The sequence below is a fragment of the Cyprinus carpio genome, chromosome A15, assembly GCF_018340385.1.
Source record: "Cyprinus carpio isolate SPL01 chromosome A15, ASM1834038v1, whole genome shotgun sequence".
NCBI classification, from domain to species: Eukaryota; Metazoa; Chordata; class Actinopteri; order Cypriniformes; family Cyprinidae; genus Cyprinus; species Cyprinus carpio.
In genome coordinates, this window is record NC_056586.1 from 4972940 (window position 1) to 4990781 (window position 17842).

Below are 17842 nucleotides of genomic sequence, written 5' to 3' on the forward strand. Positions count from 1 at the left end.
ATTGACCAACAGATTCCTTTAGCAAAGCTGTAGATATTTTTGAGAACTAACAAACCCTGACTACATGAGGACCTGAAGAGGCAGACATTTCCCTGTGACACTCGGTAGTGTGCAATGTGTTGTTAGGGGAGCACATGAGAGCTTTGAAATGTTCACCATTCAATACTATTCCTCTAGTGTTCCTCTTGCTCTTGGTCAATCATACACTGTTCACAGAAACATCTGTTAAGGTTTCAGAGGACAGCTGTGCACAACAATAAAACCCACCCCGCACATAAAAAAAACGAACAAATATTAAAGCGTTCATCGATGCATGCTCCAATCCAATTAGCTTTCTTCTAAGTCTGATACTTTACGTCATGAGTCTTCACCTCCATCATTTAGTGCAAACACTTATCTTTTATGTGTTTACCTTTAATTGACCACATGAAATGTTCCTTAGACATCATTTCCTTTATCAGTTCAGCACCATTAGAAATCTTCAATGTACATTTGGCATGCAATGCTACGCACCTGCCTTCATGATACAATCAAATTTATGAACTTAGCAAGCACAATAAATTATTAGGAAGTAATAATGTAAATAAACATTTAAAAAAAAGATAACAAAGCATATACTTGGTTTAATATTGAGCTTGTTTTATGAAATGCTTTAACGAAATGTCTTTGTGTGACATTGTAGAGGGGCATCGCTGAGAAAGTCTGATTATTTAAAGATAGTTTATTTTCATTTTCTCCCGTTTCCTTTTGCCTCCACTTTTGCCCGAATCTTTGTGTTTTTTTTTCCTGTCCATTTCAGTTGTCTCAGCTCCTGATTTTCCTTCCCACTGAGACTTTATGTTCATCTCTCTGTGCATTTGGCTTACTTATTGTCCAGAGAGGAACACTTTCTGAACATAACGTAATGCTTGTGCAGTCAGATGAAACTCTAACTGCACTTGCAGCTCCTCACCACCATGTTGGACAACTGCTCCACCTAGAAACAGAGGCAAGACCAATGACTTAATCATGTTAATGTGATTCAGGCGAAATATATGTATATATTTGTTTTTTATTCTATGTGTGCCTTCTCTGCTTCTCTGGGATATCTATCCTATGTATGAAGTTGAGAAGTCATTAAAATGATAAAAAGAATCATTTACCTTGTGTTGTCTGCCCACATAGTACAGAATGGGCAGAGGGTCGAAGACTGCAGGTACGCAGCATGGCTGAGCAGATGCACCGGGGTTGTGGTGTTTGTATAAGGCTAATATCTGTGAGAAACAAATACAAATACCAATTGGTACTGCAGTTAGACTGAGAAGCAGTGCACGTCTTACTGTATTTTTTAGACATGTTTTATACATGTTCACTCATTCACCTGATCTCATTAGAAGCCTATTCATGGGTAAAGTTTGGATTACATAATGGCTTATTTTAATGATGAGTTTACCTGTAGAATATTTCAATATTATATAAAGGTTTAAAATTGCACAGTGAAACACAACTAAAATAAAATTGGCGTAACACTAATTAGAAAAGAGGGACATTACTTTAAATTTTTGTACATTGTGCATTTATTTTGTTAATCATATTCACGTAAATATTAAAATTCAAATTATACAATTTCCAGAAACATCTGCTACTATTTATATTTTAAGCATTTACTATGTTGTGACCAAAATAACATTCACAATGGCAAAACTTATGCTTCTTCAAATTAGCAGCCCATAGATAGAGTCCAGCTCTGTACACTCGTGGCATTCTCTCAGACAGCTTCATGGGGTGTATCTTTAAGGCTTTTCAAGCAGTATCGAAGCATTTGTCAAGTACTGTATGTTGGCTGCTTTTCCCAACTAACCAAACTCTTAAAACAAATCATTATTACTTTTGTTAGTAAATTCAGTAACACTTTAGATTAGAGAACACATATTAGTTATTAGTGAATAGTGTTCCCTAATCTAATGTGTTATTGGAAATTCAAAGATACACAATTTATATTTCTGTACAAAAAAAAAAAAAATAATAATAATTGCAAATGTTTAAGCCTGAGCCTTTATATCAAATGGGTTTTGTACTGTTGTTACACTGATCCTGCACTCTCCCCTTCCAAGTACCTCACATGTCCATCTGGATACTATCTGCATTGTAAATGAACTACTGTACTTAACTGCTGTGCAGGAGAAAGTTTACCCAAAAAGGAAAATCTCTGTCATCATATACGTTTCCCTCATGCATTCCAAACCTGTATAGTTTTTTTTCCTTCCATGGAGCACAAAGAAAGCTTTTTGTGAAATGTCTCAGTGTTTTTGTCCCTTCGATTGAAAGTGTTTTTTGTTTTTTGTTTTTATGTCCAAAAAAAAAAAAAAAACCTCTTCAAAACTTTCTTTGAGTTCTTAAAAACTGGTGAAAATTTGAAAGCTCACATAGGTACAACTCAAAAAGCTAAAAAAAAAAGAGAAGAACATCACTGTTATAATTTAAGATGTAATGACATAAAATGTATGGCATTTCAGGCCCTTGGGGTAAACCAGTCATTCAAAACTTGTTTTTGCCAACTTGTGCACTTCTTCTCCTCAAATTCCCCTCTGGGACACTACTGTACCTGTGCACTGAAAATGAATGTGCTGCCACAGCCACAGGTGCAACACTGCTTGTAGTTGGAATCAGTGTTATGTAGATGCCCAATACCACTTTGTGGATTGTATCCAATTTTTATTTATTTTTTTTCCTGATGGGGGGGGGGGGGGGGGCACTTTAAACTGCAGACTAAAAAAACAACCCAGCAATTGTGTAAAAGTAGTCCAGTTCCTCTGGAAAACTGTGGCTTTTTCCCTGCTATTTCTAATTCTAAGGAAAGAAAAAAAAGAAAAAAGGAAGAAAGAAAGAAAAAAAAACAACCAAGAAAAAAAAAAAGAAATTCTATTTCTATTCTCACTATGTTTTCTTTAAAAAAAAGCCTCTAACACTTGCTCTCTCTATTCCTTTTCTATTCTTTTTTCATGTTTTTTTTTTTTTTGGTTTTATAAAAAAGAAAGAACAAAAGAACCCTGTAACACTAGCATTCCCTATTTGTTTTCTATGATATCAACTTGCTTTTTATTTGTTTATTTGTTATTGTTATATTATACTGTATATAATAAAAACTTTGCTACATGTTTTGCATTAGGCTAAACAAGACTTATCACAGCACTTACATATTATTTGCTCTCTTGTTGATTTTTGATTGCTTCTGTTGTCCTCATTTGTTAGTCACATTGGATAAAAAGTGTCTGCTACAAATGACTAAATGTAACTGTAAATAGTGCATCCCAAATCATGTTAAAGAATCTAAATCAGTTAAGGTTCTGGTGTTCTGGGAAAGTGTTTTCTGTTTGTGGATTTTAGGCTAATATTGGCATAAACCCCTTGCACAAGAATCAGAGAAGAGTTAAAGGATTCCTTTCAGCTTGTCATGCTACAGCAGCCACATCTCTTCAAATTAAATGTAAAGTTTAGTAATAATGTTGTAAGGTAATTTTTAGAGTTATGCTCTGTGCAAAAATAAAAATCAAAAAAAATGATTATTTAAATAAAAATTATGCAAAAAACCTCAATAAGTCAAATCCTACTTTTGGCCTGGTTATGTTCTGACATACTGCAGCTTTGCATACCCACACATACATTGGTGAAGTACACACTTTTAAAGACACTTGTGTCAGCTTCATTGGTCAACTATGAGACAGGGTTGAAACAAACAAGAAACACCCTAACCGTGAGAGTATTTGTTCTCAGCATTCCAGATGTAGGTACAGGAGCCCATGCAGTAGTTGGCAAAGTATCCCTTGGGCTTGTGAATCCACTTTCCAACCACTTCCAACCCAGATCTTTTTCCGAAAGTCAATGTAAATGCTTCCGCAGTTACAGCAGGTCTCCGTTTCTTTTTTTTTTTTTTTTTTTTTTTCCAGAATTTTGTTCTGCCAGAGAGAATGTGGGAAAAAGAGGGAGTCTAATTATATTCTTGTGTGTTCAGGTGGTGCCTTAAGTTAAATTTTTACACCTCGTTATTAGAAAGAAACAGTTGATAGTGCGATATTGAATTATTTAATTAAAATTGCCCTATTCCTTTTTTTTCCTGCTGGAATTTTCATGCATAATTTCATTCCATTATTCAACATTTTATTCAGTTGCATAAACAGCAATTTGATCGCCTTTGTCTTTTTTTCTGGTTGTTTGGTGGACTGTGTGGTAGTCCTTTTGAAAAATATGACAAAATGTCCATCTTGGTTAGTTTTTACTTAAATGCACTCAGTTATGGGTGATATAGTTAATCAGTTGGGAAAGTATCAACCTGGCTATCTTTGTCAAATACCAAAAGTGCTAAATGTTAATTATTTATTATACTTGTAGGCTGTGTATCTTATATATATATATCTATATATATATATATATATATACATATATACTACACACATTTTTCTATTTAATTTGTCATGTTGTTTTTGTAAATTTTCTCCTTTTTTTGTCGTGTTTGTTGACAGTGAAACTGCTGACTGACAGAACAGAAGGGGGGTCAGGGGGTCATTTTGGGGTTTTTTTATGAATGCACTAACCAAGGGCCCCCGACAAAGTTTTGCTTAGGGGGCCCAGAAGCAAGATCTAGAACCAGCAGCTCGTGCCAATCAGAATCGAGAATTTAACTCAGATATAAATGGACCATTCAAAATTTTGGTCCCACATGAGAAGATGATAAGTATTTGTTATCTGTACTCCTTTTATCTGTATCAAATAGAGCAAATAGACTTACTCATCACAATTTTCATCAGTGCCAACAGCTCGTGTGTTCTTGCGAGCGGGTGTGTTGCCATTAGGAGGCAAAGATAAAGCCAGAATATTAAGGCTTTGGCATCACCTCCCTGCCAGACTAGCAGTGTCACCTCTCTGCTGAGGCCTAGTCCTTAAAATACACACACATACAGTACACAGAAATAAAAGAGATTCATATCAGTTTGGATTCTTCAGGCATATATTTTTCCAGCACTAGTAGGTTTTCAGATTATTGAGTTGATCATACCTGATATAGTGAAGAGGAACTGATCAGTACTCTGCTGTGTCTGTCTTACAGCCACCAGTACTAACCTCAGCGCGCTAGCTGAAAACTTTCTTCCTCTTCTGTTAATTAAAACACACACAAACACACACAAGTTTATTTTGGGTTTTGCAGGACTCTTCTGTATAAGCCATTTAACACCATGCACTAACATCAAAGAAGGAAATAAATGGGAACTTAAAAAATTGGTGACATACTAATCAAGTCTATTCAGAATTATGTAGTTATTTCAGACAGTTTTTCTTAAGATACCATTGTTTATTTAATCTTTCAAATTAAGCAAAGGAAGCTTAGCTTTCCAGATGTTTACTACACTTGAATAGTGGCCATGGTTGAACCATGGTAGTTGTTTTCTAGTAAAACTGTAAACACATGAATTCATAACTCTGGATTATAATGGTTAAATTAAATTAACCTCGACTTCTGTTAAACTGTTTGTTTTTTTTCTGTTTTTGAACTTTTTCACCACACATGACAGTTGGAGAAAAGACAGGAAATGATTAGTCTCAGACAGAGAGCCCACACTCTGTTAGCTAACCGTCTGATGCATACGGCACACTAAACTGGAGATGCTTTCTCTCAGTCTAAATCTAATTGGCTGACATTTACAGGATTTCAGGGAGACAGTCTGCCGAGAAACAAAACTGTGTTTCAGAACAATCTTCCAAAAGACAAGCAAGCGATTCAAAGGAGCAACTAAAAAATAAATAAATAAATAATGTCTTATAGTATCCTTAACCTTTTAATCCTTTTTTTGAACATAGACGTGAAAATGCATCTGAACTCAAATGGTTGGTTAATTCATGAATTACTAAGCTATGTTCCAAATTTGAAGTTGATATCACAAAAATTTAAAAATAACATTTTGTTTAGGCACTGTACCAAAAATAGCCACTGGGTGACTTCATTGATTTTTTTTTTTTTTTATGCACAAGGATGTTGATCTAGGAACATGTTGTACTTGGTCAAATCATGTTCACCCAAAGGTTAATACTTAGTGTTATGGATTTATTCAAATTTCTAATCATAAGTATGAGCCTTAATAATAATGCTTTAGCCTACCTGAACCCTCCAGCCATTCTATCATCGTCTGTTTCACGTCAAAAGAGAGCCAGCGATCGGACAAGGCCTTGGAGACAAAGCGGGTGCCCAGATATCGAGCCCGATCGCCCGTTCCACGATACAGCTCCAGCCTCTGCTCCTGGTCCATTTTAGGATTCTTAATCCGAAGCCGTAACTCGGCTTGAGACAGCAACCGGCGATCTGGAATACTCTGTTTCATCTCTGACACGTTAAAGGTCAGCTGATGCGTTGTGTCATTCTGAGCTAGAGAGAAAGTGAGAGACAGACCAGTTCATAAATTCATAAGTTCAGACAACAGACCACAATGTTAAAAAATTACTGTAAAATTAAAAAATACAGCATTTTTTTTTTTTTTTTTTTTTTTTTTTTTTTTTTTTTAATTTTTTTTTTTTTTTTTTTTTTTTTTTTTACAGCTATCACTGTAAAATTAAACGTTCATAAATATGAGTGAAATTACAAGAGCAATTATGAACTTGTAATGCTATACATACATTTTACAGTAAATTAGAACATTTTTTTGTGAAAGTAAATTCACTAAATTAACTACAATTGAGATTTTTCACTGCTGTGATAGTGTGTAAACATTTGGTTAACTTATTGAGAATAAATAATTCTTAGTATAAAACAGTAAAGTAACTAAAAACATGACTTTAACTCAAATCGTTGCAGTTTCCATCATCAGCCTATAGCACACATGTATGTGCTGAAGTACTTAACACAGAGATCATCACTGTATCAACTCCACATTCACTGCCTTTAAATAAAGCAGCAGAACGTCAGTGTTTGTGGCTCATCATTGACTGAACCACAGGCCCTACACTCCAGCACAATGGTGCAAAAATTGAACAGTGATCTTGTTGCTTTTCATGTCAATCAGATGGCGGTTCTTGGCCTTTACAATATAGGCAAGGCAGGATTATTGTTGTATAGCTAAATGAGACGTATGCTGCCCTTGCCTGTATTTTGGCAGTAGCTGTGTAATTTAAAGAGAAAGCCATAATTAACCTGCGTTTACGGTTGCTATAACTGGTTTTGCTGATGTTTAACATGGGGAGGAGGCCTATGGTGTGAGATGAGACTGGCTAACCTTCAGCTCTAACTCAAACACTTTTCAACCTCCTGGATAGGCTACAACTCTTCTACCACTTAATGCCAGTGTGATGTGTCCCAACCTTCAAGCAAAAGGAGCTGAAGACAGTTGCATAAACATAGCCACTACATTAGGACTGTGTGACCAACTAGCAGTTAGCCAAGTCTGGGCCGATCATTTGGAAAACTGGCTAATTCCAGTCCCTGGCCGGTCGATCGGTGCATCTACTTTTTGTTATTGGCATTAAAAAGTTGCAAAAACTGCTAAAACTAGTCTTTCTTCAAGACTGGCCACAACTTTGTCTAATTTTATCTAATTTGAATCTGAAAACTAAGACTGGTTGCCTTTCGGTTAGTCAAACTAGTTTCTTTAGACAGTCTTAATATAGTGTCTATGAGCAACTAACCCCAGTATTGATAGAAAAAAATGGCTAGACTAATCTAAGCAGTTTGCAACCAACCACTGTTGGATGAAATTTTTTCAATAATATCAATCCACATTTTGAATTGCAGCCTGGAATCATAAATCACACTGTGCTCGTTCATTCAGCCAGAGGAGACTGAGCCTGGTTCATTCCCACTGTTGCCATGGGCTTGTTTAGTTGGGGTTTAAAAGACACTTAATATTCACTAATACTGCATTATTGATTTGACTGCACTGAACCTATTGGATGGGAATGAAATTTGAACTTTGAATTTGAGGTAGATGATGACACTATCATCTTCTGTAGAGCTGCCTACTGAATTATTTCATAATTGATGAACTTTAAACAGTTACTGAACTTACTTAGACTGAACTAAATAATGCCATTTGAATTTATCATATTTGATCAAGTTTGCATCATTGATTCTGTTATGTTCCTGTTTATTACTGTGAAGCTGCTTTGACACAGTCTGCACTGTATAAAGCACTACATAAATACAGGTGACTTGACTAGACTTGAGAGTAGTTTATTACTAAGGGTTTCATTTAAATATCATTTGAAATAAATCCTAATCCTAATTGTAAGAATCTGATTTAGCAAACACTACTAATTACACACACGTCAGATAGAAAACTTAAAAGAGTCCACGCTGCATGAAACATCCATCACTCATCCATGATTAGTAGAATATATTAAAGCAATGTTATCACTGTATTTAACGTGCTTATATAAAACTTAAGAATAACTGGATGACTTATTTAGAGAGCTTGTAGGGATACATTTTAAGTAGCTTGGCACTGACAGTATGTAGCTGCTACCAGGATCAGTTTAACCAATTCTTGAAACATGAGATCAGTACAATGTTAGTCACACCATCCAGTGTTACATCCAGAGCACCAGGACAACTATGGAAGTCTAGTGCAGAATACCGCAGTCTGTCTGTCTGTCTGTCTGTCTGTCTGTCTACCTATCTGTCTATCTATCTATCTATCTATCTATCTATCTATCTATCTATCTATCTATCTATCTAATAAACTTCTAAATGTCCATTGTCCCAGGTAACTGATCTCAAATGTTCTGTGCTAGTGTCTCTCATATAAATCCACTCATATAACAATCTTCAAATCAGTACTTCATATTTATTTTTAGTAATTTTTGCTGCTATGTATCACATGTTTTCTGCAGGAAAAACCAACAACACCCAACTCAAAACATGACAGCAAAACAAGACTTTATTTTTGACATTTTAAAGCTTGACATTTAAGTGCAATGTTTGTCAGAAAAGGGGACTTCCTGTGCTGGAGCTCAGATCAGATGATGACATGATTGAGATCCATCAGAGGTTGCTGGAGGATGTAGGAGGATGGGTGGAACATTCTCTGTGTGTGGTTAATTCCACTAACTATCCCATCCGCACGCAGCAACTATCTTCTTACTCGGTAACACTTTAGATTAAGGTGCACATATTCACTATTAACTTCTTATTTTGTTGCTTCCCTTACGAAAAAGAAGTTTATTGAAGTATGCTATTAGTATACTTCTTTTAAACTAAAATAGGAAAGTATACTTTCAGTCTACTTTTTATGTACTTCTCAGAAATGTCCTTAAAAGCCATTTAAGTATACTTGACTTATACTTAGAAAAAGTCTAAATATATTTGCGCTACAGCTACTTGTGCTCCGGGAATCAGTGTTTTCATTGTTATATGGTAAGCGAGCGCTATTACACACCTTCTGTACAGAATTTCCAAAACACAAGCGAAGAAGAAACCAAAACAACAGATGCGTGTTGTTGGTGTTGATCGATTCCATCTACGTTTTTGTAACTTCATTCTGAATCCAATTCATAGTCTTTTTTCAGCTTCTTGTTCAAAATGTTGTTCATTTATTTATTTATTTATTTATTTTATTTATGGAACTATAACTCACATTCAAGTATTTCTAAAAAAGAATGCATGAAGCTAGAATAAAATGTTTTGGTTTACAAGCAGATACCCTGTTCTTTCTTTGGACGTTTTGTATGTTCAGATATTCATATAACAAAATATATACAAAATAATACCTAAATAGGGACATAGTAGTATACTTAAAGTATGATGTAAAGTTCACTTAAAGAAAACTTACAAGTATACTTGCAGAATAAAACTAGTAAAATAGTAGTTTACTGAGATTATACTTCAAAGCTTACTAAAATTCTACAAGTATTTAATTAGTAAACTATCAGTACTCCTATAAGTTTACTTTTAGTATAGTTGCAGTACAAACTAAAAACATAGATGTAAACTAGTTGTGTACTCAAAGTTTACTACTGTTATACTTAAAGTATACTTAAAATATATACTTTTATATACTAGAAAGTGGGCCAATTTAGTCCCAAGGAGTATTATTTTTATTTATTTTTTTGAATTTTACCTTTATTTAACCAGGTTAATCGGTTGAGAACAGCTTCTCATTTGCAACCGCGACCTGGCCGAACTTAAAATTGAACTAGTACACTTACAAGTATACTACTAGTACACTGATATTTGTATACCTACTACATAAAGTATACTTAAAAATATACTTGAACTTTACTTAACTATACTAAATAAAATAAACTCGACGTATACTTCTTTTTGGTAAGGGTTATTGAGTAAGAAAAGTAGTTGTAGTTGTTAAGTTTAGGTATGGTATAGAATTAAGGGATGTAGAATATAGTTGTATAGTCTTATTAAATAAACACACTGTAAAATATGCAGAAACACTGCAGTAATGTGAGATTACTGTATATTTACATATATATAATTTATTTTATTTTATTGTGGTTTTGGGTTGAAATGTGACCCATATGCTTTCATAAGATTCATCCAATAGCTATAATGACTTTTTTATTAGTTAATCTGATTAGCTTGGTGCTACACGTTGGACATGTTCTATTCACTGTTGAGGGTTATATTGTATTGATTTGGAAACTATTTTAATATGGGGGTCCCATATTTCAACACCTGTGGTCATATAAACGGTGTCAAGGACTGAAGGCACTGCTCTTTGTTGATGGGTCGGTACGGTGGATCAGATGAGGGTGGAGAAGGATTTCTGTGGTGTGTGTGTGTTTACGCAGACTGGGCGCTCAGGTAAACCCAGGACAGCTGTCCTAACAGGCACTGAGACAGGCCTATCATTAGTTATGGGTGCAAACCGATTCCAGCAGGCTTAAAACATCTGCCTCTCCAACAAACGCCATCCATAGAATCATGCGTCTCTCGCTCCCTTCGTCTATCTATCCTGCTCCAATCACATTAAGACATAGACACATTTTCCTGGCCGATGAGCTGTGCAGTCAGCACAATCTTTCACATGTGATAACATGAAATGAAAAAACAGCACACATGCAGTAGAACTAAAACTTAGTCTGAAGGAGGACATGGAAACTTGGGCATGGCTTGCAGGACATGGCTGTAAATTGAGTGCTCTTGATTTGACAGCATAATTTATGATTACACAACTGCACGGTCAGTATTCCCTAGAAGACATTATCTCTTTCTTCATCTCTTTCATCTACCTTTAACTAACAGATACTATCAAGTCTAGAAAGCCAAAAGGAAAAAATAAATCTTCCAAATAAAATAAAATGTGGCAAATCTGCACTGTAGCAAGTTAAACATCCATGCTACTGAAAAAAAAAAAAATTATATATATATATTAGATAATGACGACAATCCATAATATTAAAACAAATTTGTAACAAATTAAAAGCAACTGTGTAATCCTGGAAAATATTTCAACACACTCTCATTGCTAAAAGTAGCGGTTAAATCTATTTCAAAATGGACAACACTAAACATATGATGTTTTTCTGTTTGTGTTCAACAAGTCAAGAGGATTGATCTGCTTTCTTTGAATGCATTTAAAAGTATTGCAACAATAAAAATCCACAATATAAAACATAAATGATTATAGGTACATCGTCAAGTCAAGCATTTCTACTATTAGAACAAACCTTGTTATAACCTTAATTAATAAATTTTGTCACATAAAGGACATTAACATTACACCACTTTTGCCCCGATTTACATTCTGGACGAGATGATGCTATAGTTGCCAACAAAACTCAGAATAAGTGTGCAAGTCTGAGTTGACAGATTTCATGGAATGTTTTTTCTTTTGCTTCAGACTATGATTCCATCCAGTAGGAGGATATCAAAAATGTTGGGGAAAGATACTTTAAAAGTAATGCATTACAATCTTGAGCAACTTTTAGATTTTAGAAGTCATGTAGTGTACTCCAGCCTTAACTCACCCAACAATGTTTATGCTACAGACATGAATTATACCTCAAATCATACAGTTTTGCTTGTAACCACCTAGCAACATCGCAGAACACTTTAGCAACCACATAGAAATGTTCTAAAAACACTCTGAAAATCCTGGCAACTCAATGAAACACCCAGGAAACCACAAGCTACACCCTAGCACTGGGGTCGTGACATCTGTTTGGTTTAAGCATGGGCTAACCATAACCTAACAGCTTAGTAATACTCCAATGAGAGTTAGTTGACATTACTTGCAAAGTAACTTTTAATCAACAGAGAATTTCTAATCAAAATGAAGTTATAACCAAGCTCAGATTTCTTCAGCAAATGTAAAAATTGAATTATTTAATTTCCAGTTGTGGCTTCAACTTCCACACATACTGTGCATCAGTTAATTCTTGTGTAATGTAGTCTTGCAAAGGTAAGCAATTACTACAGTACCGCAGACTGTAAATGCTGAGCGTGGGAGGCCTTGCATCGGGACTTATTTATTGAAATGTATTTCCACCTTCAACAAATGTAAGAAGCCTTACACAAACACAAGAACATAAAGAGGTCTGCTGTCCCATGAGGGAAACCGCAAAAGGGGAAATTCAACCTCTCTATCTGGGACTATTTCATGTAAATCTTCGTCACACCTCAGAAACAAGCCACCCTCTTTGCTGTCAAATGGGCCTGTCAAAAATAGAGCTAAAAGACAGAACCAGTAAGAGACACAGAATAGACAGCTCAGTTACAGGAAAGCCCCTAACTCCAGAGGAATACACACAAAGAAAACACAATTAATGAGAAGGACTGCGTGTGAATCTGACTCGTCCACCCTTATCAACAGTTTCTCTTTGTCCTTGGTTTTCATCCTTCGAGCAAGCCCCATCTCCACGGAGGTCTTTATTCACGGCACATATCAGATCGCAGGCCTGATGTTTATGTCTGAAGTGTTTGAAGTGGTTAAAGTAGGAAAAGAGGAACAGAGGGTGAGGGATGCAACGCTCAAGTGGGTGGTAAGCATCAAATGTAAAGTTATTTCCCCATCAGAAAAACAGATGTAGCATTAATAACAGATCTAATAGGTACAAGACAAAACTGTGAACCCCCCCAGCTTACTCTAATCAAGCCGGGTTTTTTCACAGTTTTGTTCAAACAAACTGATTGCTCAGAACAAACAAACAGAAGTGTCTGAATTGGAGAATATTCACCCCCTAGCAAAGAACTTGTTGTTAAAGCTTTAAGTTTTACAATCTTTTACACATGAAGCCAACAGCGAAAACAACTAGGCTATTAAAATACCACAGATAGTCTGAGGGCAACGCACAGTATCTGAGCAGATGGAGAATGCAATGCTGCCTAGCTCCTCTAGGGTCTGCGTGAGGGGGATCTGCAGTGAATACATGAGGGGATTCAGGAGAACACATGTGACACAAAGCTACAGGGCATGATTCATCACATTCATTGTTTACAGCATTGGAGAACCTAACATGAATTATCTGAACTGGGCATGCTGGTCTGCTTTTCAAAGAGGACTTTTAATACTTGAGTGTCACTGCTGTTTCTTTAAAGAAAATAAGTAAAGGATAATACAAGCTAAAAGGGTGAATCACTAAGAAGTATGAATATGAAGAGGTTTATTTTTGTAATGCCTGGATGACTGTATACTGTTCCACAAAATTAAACGGCTACTTACCAAATACCCATTTGCACATGTTATATTAAACATATATTAAACCTATTAGAACAATTTCATAGTCCATTTTAATATTGTATGTTTACGTATGTGTGATGCAGTTTTGGACAGATATACCATGCAGATGTATATCTTAAAAACCCATATATATATATATATATATATATGTATATATATATATTAAAACCCATATATATTTTTTTTTTATGTTTTTGTTTTGTTGTTATATGTGTAAATGTAGAAATGTTTTATGTTATAAACATTATGTTTTTTTTTAATAAAGATGCACATAATATATATATATATATTTATGTTGATGTTAATAATGTTATAAAAACAAAATCATTATATAGATGTTAATAACATGAACACAAATTTAACTATTTGAATTTTATATATGTTATAATAAAATGTATGTATGTGAAAATTATATATTGTCTTTTAGGTAACATGTATGGCAGATTTACTCTTGATATTAGGCAATATTTGTCATATATTACATTTCCATACAAGTAAGTAAATTTATTAATAAATAAACAGTGAAATGAGAGACTAGCACAGACATGTAGGAAAAACTGTTGTCTGGGAAATATCATCAATTATACAGCTGCCAATAATAATTATAACTATACAGTGATTATTATTATTATACAAAAATATTTCACCACAGAATGCCGATATGAATGAATAGGATATTATGTTAGATTAAAGAAGTCGAAAAAGAACTCTTACCTTGCTGGATGACGAACTTGTGCACCTCCTTGCCAAAGTAATCTTCGTCTTCAGCCTGCACAGAAACGGGCTTCATCTTCATTTCTTCGCTCAGTTCAACAGTGCTGTTGTACAAAGAAAGCAAGGCATATGGGATCTTCTTCCCGTCATCGTCTTTCTCAGATTCGGGCTCTTTGGCCATGCGCAGTTTGCTGAGGATCTGACCGCGGATGGCCTCTATCCGTTTCTTCTTCACCACCTCCAGGTCCAGAGTTTTGCACGTGGACATACCTCCTGTTCTTGCCACCATGCACAGGGCCGTCAGTACCAAGCAAAGCAACCTCATGCTGCCAAATCTGAGAGCAAACTGTCTTTAGGTAAAGACTCTGTGACTGGATGCAGAGTGTTTGGATCAAACTGACACGGCAGTCTTTGTTATTATGGAGGTGATGCTACTTGATGATGATTCTGGAAAGCACCTTGAATAATGAAGCCAACAGAACAGCTGATGTCTGTCTAATAAGGGAAATTCCTGATACCTCACCTGTTTCAAAGATCCATTCAGGTGCAATTTGGCCAAATGGAGCAAGCACTCCCCCACATAAACAAGCTTTGAGGCACACGAAGACCATGTGATCGCTAGGCTACACCTGAACGCCACCACATGCACTTTAAACATATGCGTCTAAGCATACATTTCAGTAAAAAAAAAATTCCCACGTACACACACAAACACAAGCTTTTTTTATTTTTTGGCAAAGCTTTATAGTCGGCTCACAGCTGGCAGAAAACACACAGAAGTGCTTGTTCGAGTCCATGCGTCTGGAATGACTATTTTTCTCTCCTCTAGTAATTGATAGTTCCCGCTGTGAAAACACGCGGTCTGTAACCGTGCTTGCTCACTAACTTTCCTCTCTACTCGCAGCTTCTCTGGTTTTGATGCTTCAGCAGATGTTTTGTCATCTCACACAGAAATCTCTAAGAAGTCCTGTTAACTATTTGACTAAACCAGACCCCATTCAGCTGCATCCTGGCATTTGTAACAAGACAAAGAGACGTGTCCAGCTCAGATTTCCTCAAAAGTTTGCTTTTGCAGCATTAGGTTTCCTCTGTTCGTCAGACTGATTTTCCGGAAGCATTCAGACAATCAGATAACACTAACGGTGACTTGCAGAGTTTGAAAGTTCTTCATTTCACATGCAAATCTTGTGTTAGTGAAACAAGTCGCTTCTAAAGCTCTGTAAACCACCCAAAACTTGGTAAAGAGGTTTAATCAAGTTTGAATTACTCTACAGCAGACCAAAGTCTTTACAAGAGATCAGTAAAAATAATAAGTAACAGTGTTTTGTAGATGGCTTTTTGAGGGCTATAACCTAATTTTCTCTTCAAACAAGCTTTTCCCACTACAAAGACAAGTGGCTAACCAAACACACTGCTTCCCCCCCAACCCCAACACACACTCTCACACACATTTCACTGAGAGGAATTGAAAGGAAAACAGATCCTCTTGGAAAAAACCCTGACGTTTTGGCCCTGGTGATGTAATGTGTCAGGACAATCAAACTAACCACGTCCAACCCACGAGTCTCGAGTGACAGATGGAGTAAACAAAAAGAGCGAAACAAATGAACCGTCCACGAGTAGCCAGTAAACGTGTGAAGCGCAGCAGTGACAGCAAATGTCCTTTTTTTCCTTCCCTGCTTGCCTTTGTTCTCTTCAGTTTGTCCACTTTTATGCTTTTTGACCTCAGTCTGGAGTAAAAAAGTCCTTCAGACCCTCCTTCTCTCTCGTACAGAACCCTTTTTATTAGCTCCCTCTTGTAACACACTCCCTCTCCTCGCTTGTCAGAGCTTGCTGGTGACAAAATGATTTGTGATAGCTTTTATGTTCTAATAACTTCTCTCTCCAACTCATGCTCACTCACTCACCCTCCTTTCAAGTTGCCGTTGCTTCACTAGAGCCAAAAGCTCTCCGCCAGGAAATGAGGCTAACAAACTCTCTGAAATCTGTTCCTCTCACAGCACTTCACTTATACTGGCCAGGAAGCCCTTAGCAGCTTCTGGAAGAATCACACACACACAGAGAGAGAGTAAAAGGACAGACAGGTAAATAACATGGGCATAACACTAATGTCTGGCCAAACCAACCACACACCTTTTTAAATGACTGCAAATGTAAGATGATGGACGACACACGTGGAATGCTCTTTAATGCATAAACGCACTCCCAAACCGAACTGACAAGCTGCACAACAGAGCACTGTTATCAAGACCACGTTTATGTCATGCGGTGAGCTGATGTTCACTTTGCTGTTTATTTTCTGGCATCTGTATTGAATGTTTTGAAGCAACTAAATAGATGTGAGGCTGAAATGTTCCAAATACACATTTGGCTGGATTGAACAAAAATAAGAGTTTTTTTTTACTGTGCCGAAAGAGCTAAACAGAATTATGTTTTAATAAATCAAACTGCACAACACACCTTAGCAATATTATAGCAACCAGTTATTTGCATGTTCTCATATAATCTCACTGCCCTAGGAAAATACATTGAGTCAAAGGGAATCTACAGTAGGCTATATATACTGTGCTGGAAAATAATTCCATCATCATCCACAAAGCAGTAAACATTCTGTAAAAGCACTGTTTATAGGTGAACTTATCAACATGCTTTTTTCATTTGGATTAGCTTGGTTGGTTTTAAATGTCAGTAATTAAACAAAATCTCTATAATTCACGTATGTTGTGTTTTCTGTGCTAGCTCACATATTGTTCTTAACATAGGCTACAGCAGAGAAAGCTTCGATATTGTCTCGGCAGCATACATTTTCATGTGTTTCTGGCGCCCTCTCGTGGACCAAATGAGAGCTACTACTGTTTTATTGCTATTAAACATCACCATTAACAGGAATGCCCACAGACTTTAGGATTAAGCTTTTAAAGCAAACTATTTTATACTTTTTTCTTGGCATGTAGCGGGTTTGCATCTTCTTTTCAGAAATTCAGAATGGAAAAAAAATGATAAAAAAAAAATTCCTGTAGCATATTTTGTTTTCCAAACAATAAATCCCTCACTATAGCTTCTGTATCATATGTCTGAATGTAATACTTCAGTCTTCCCTGAGGTTAACTGTGGGACAGGGTCAAACCCAGTCCGGCACCATTTGTGTTTGTGGGTACAGCCAACACCGGCCTGCAAACTATCTCACAAACCATAGCCAAGGAAACCAGGCTCTAAACCAGAGAGATTGCTCACACCAGCACACACTTCTAGAACCCACAAACTCAAACTGCAGTGTGAAGCCGAATATAGTGAACATGCAGTCTCAGAACCTGTGTGTGAATACTGTCATTCACACGAAAGTGTCAAAGCTAGCGCTTACTGGAAGTTTCTTCAACTCTGGTACCCCTAGTGTTTATTTATTTGTTTTAAAAGACCTTTAACCTATGATTAATTATTTGGTAGTTTTATAAATTCCATTTAATTAAAGGCTA

The 17842-nt window shown here is 36.0% G+C and overlaps 1 pseudogene; it reads right to left on the bottom strand.

Moving 5' to 3' along the window:
- Positions 1-740: 740 nt before the first annotated feature.
- LOC109103040 lies at positions 741-14737 on the bottom strand (annotated as a pseudogene).
- Positions 14738-17842: the final 3105 nt, after the last annotated feature.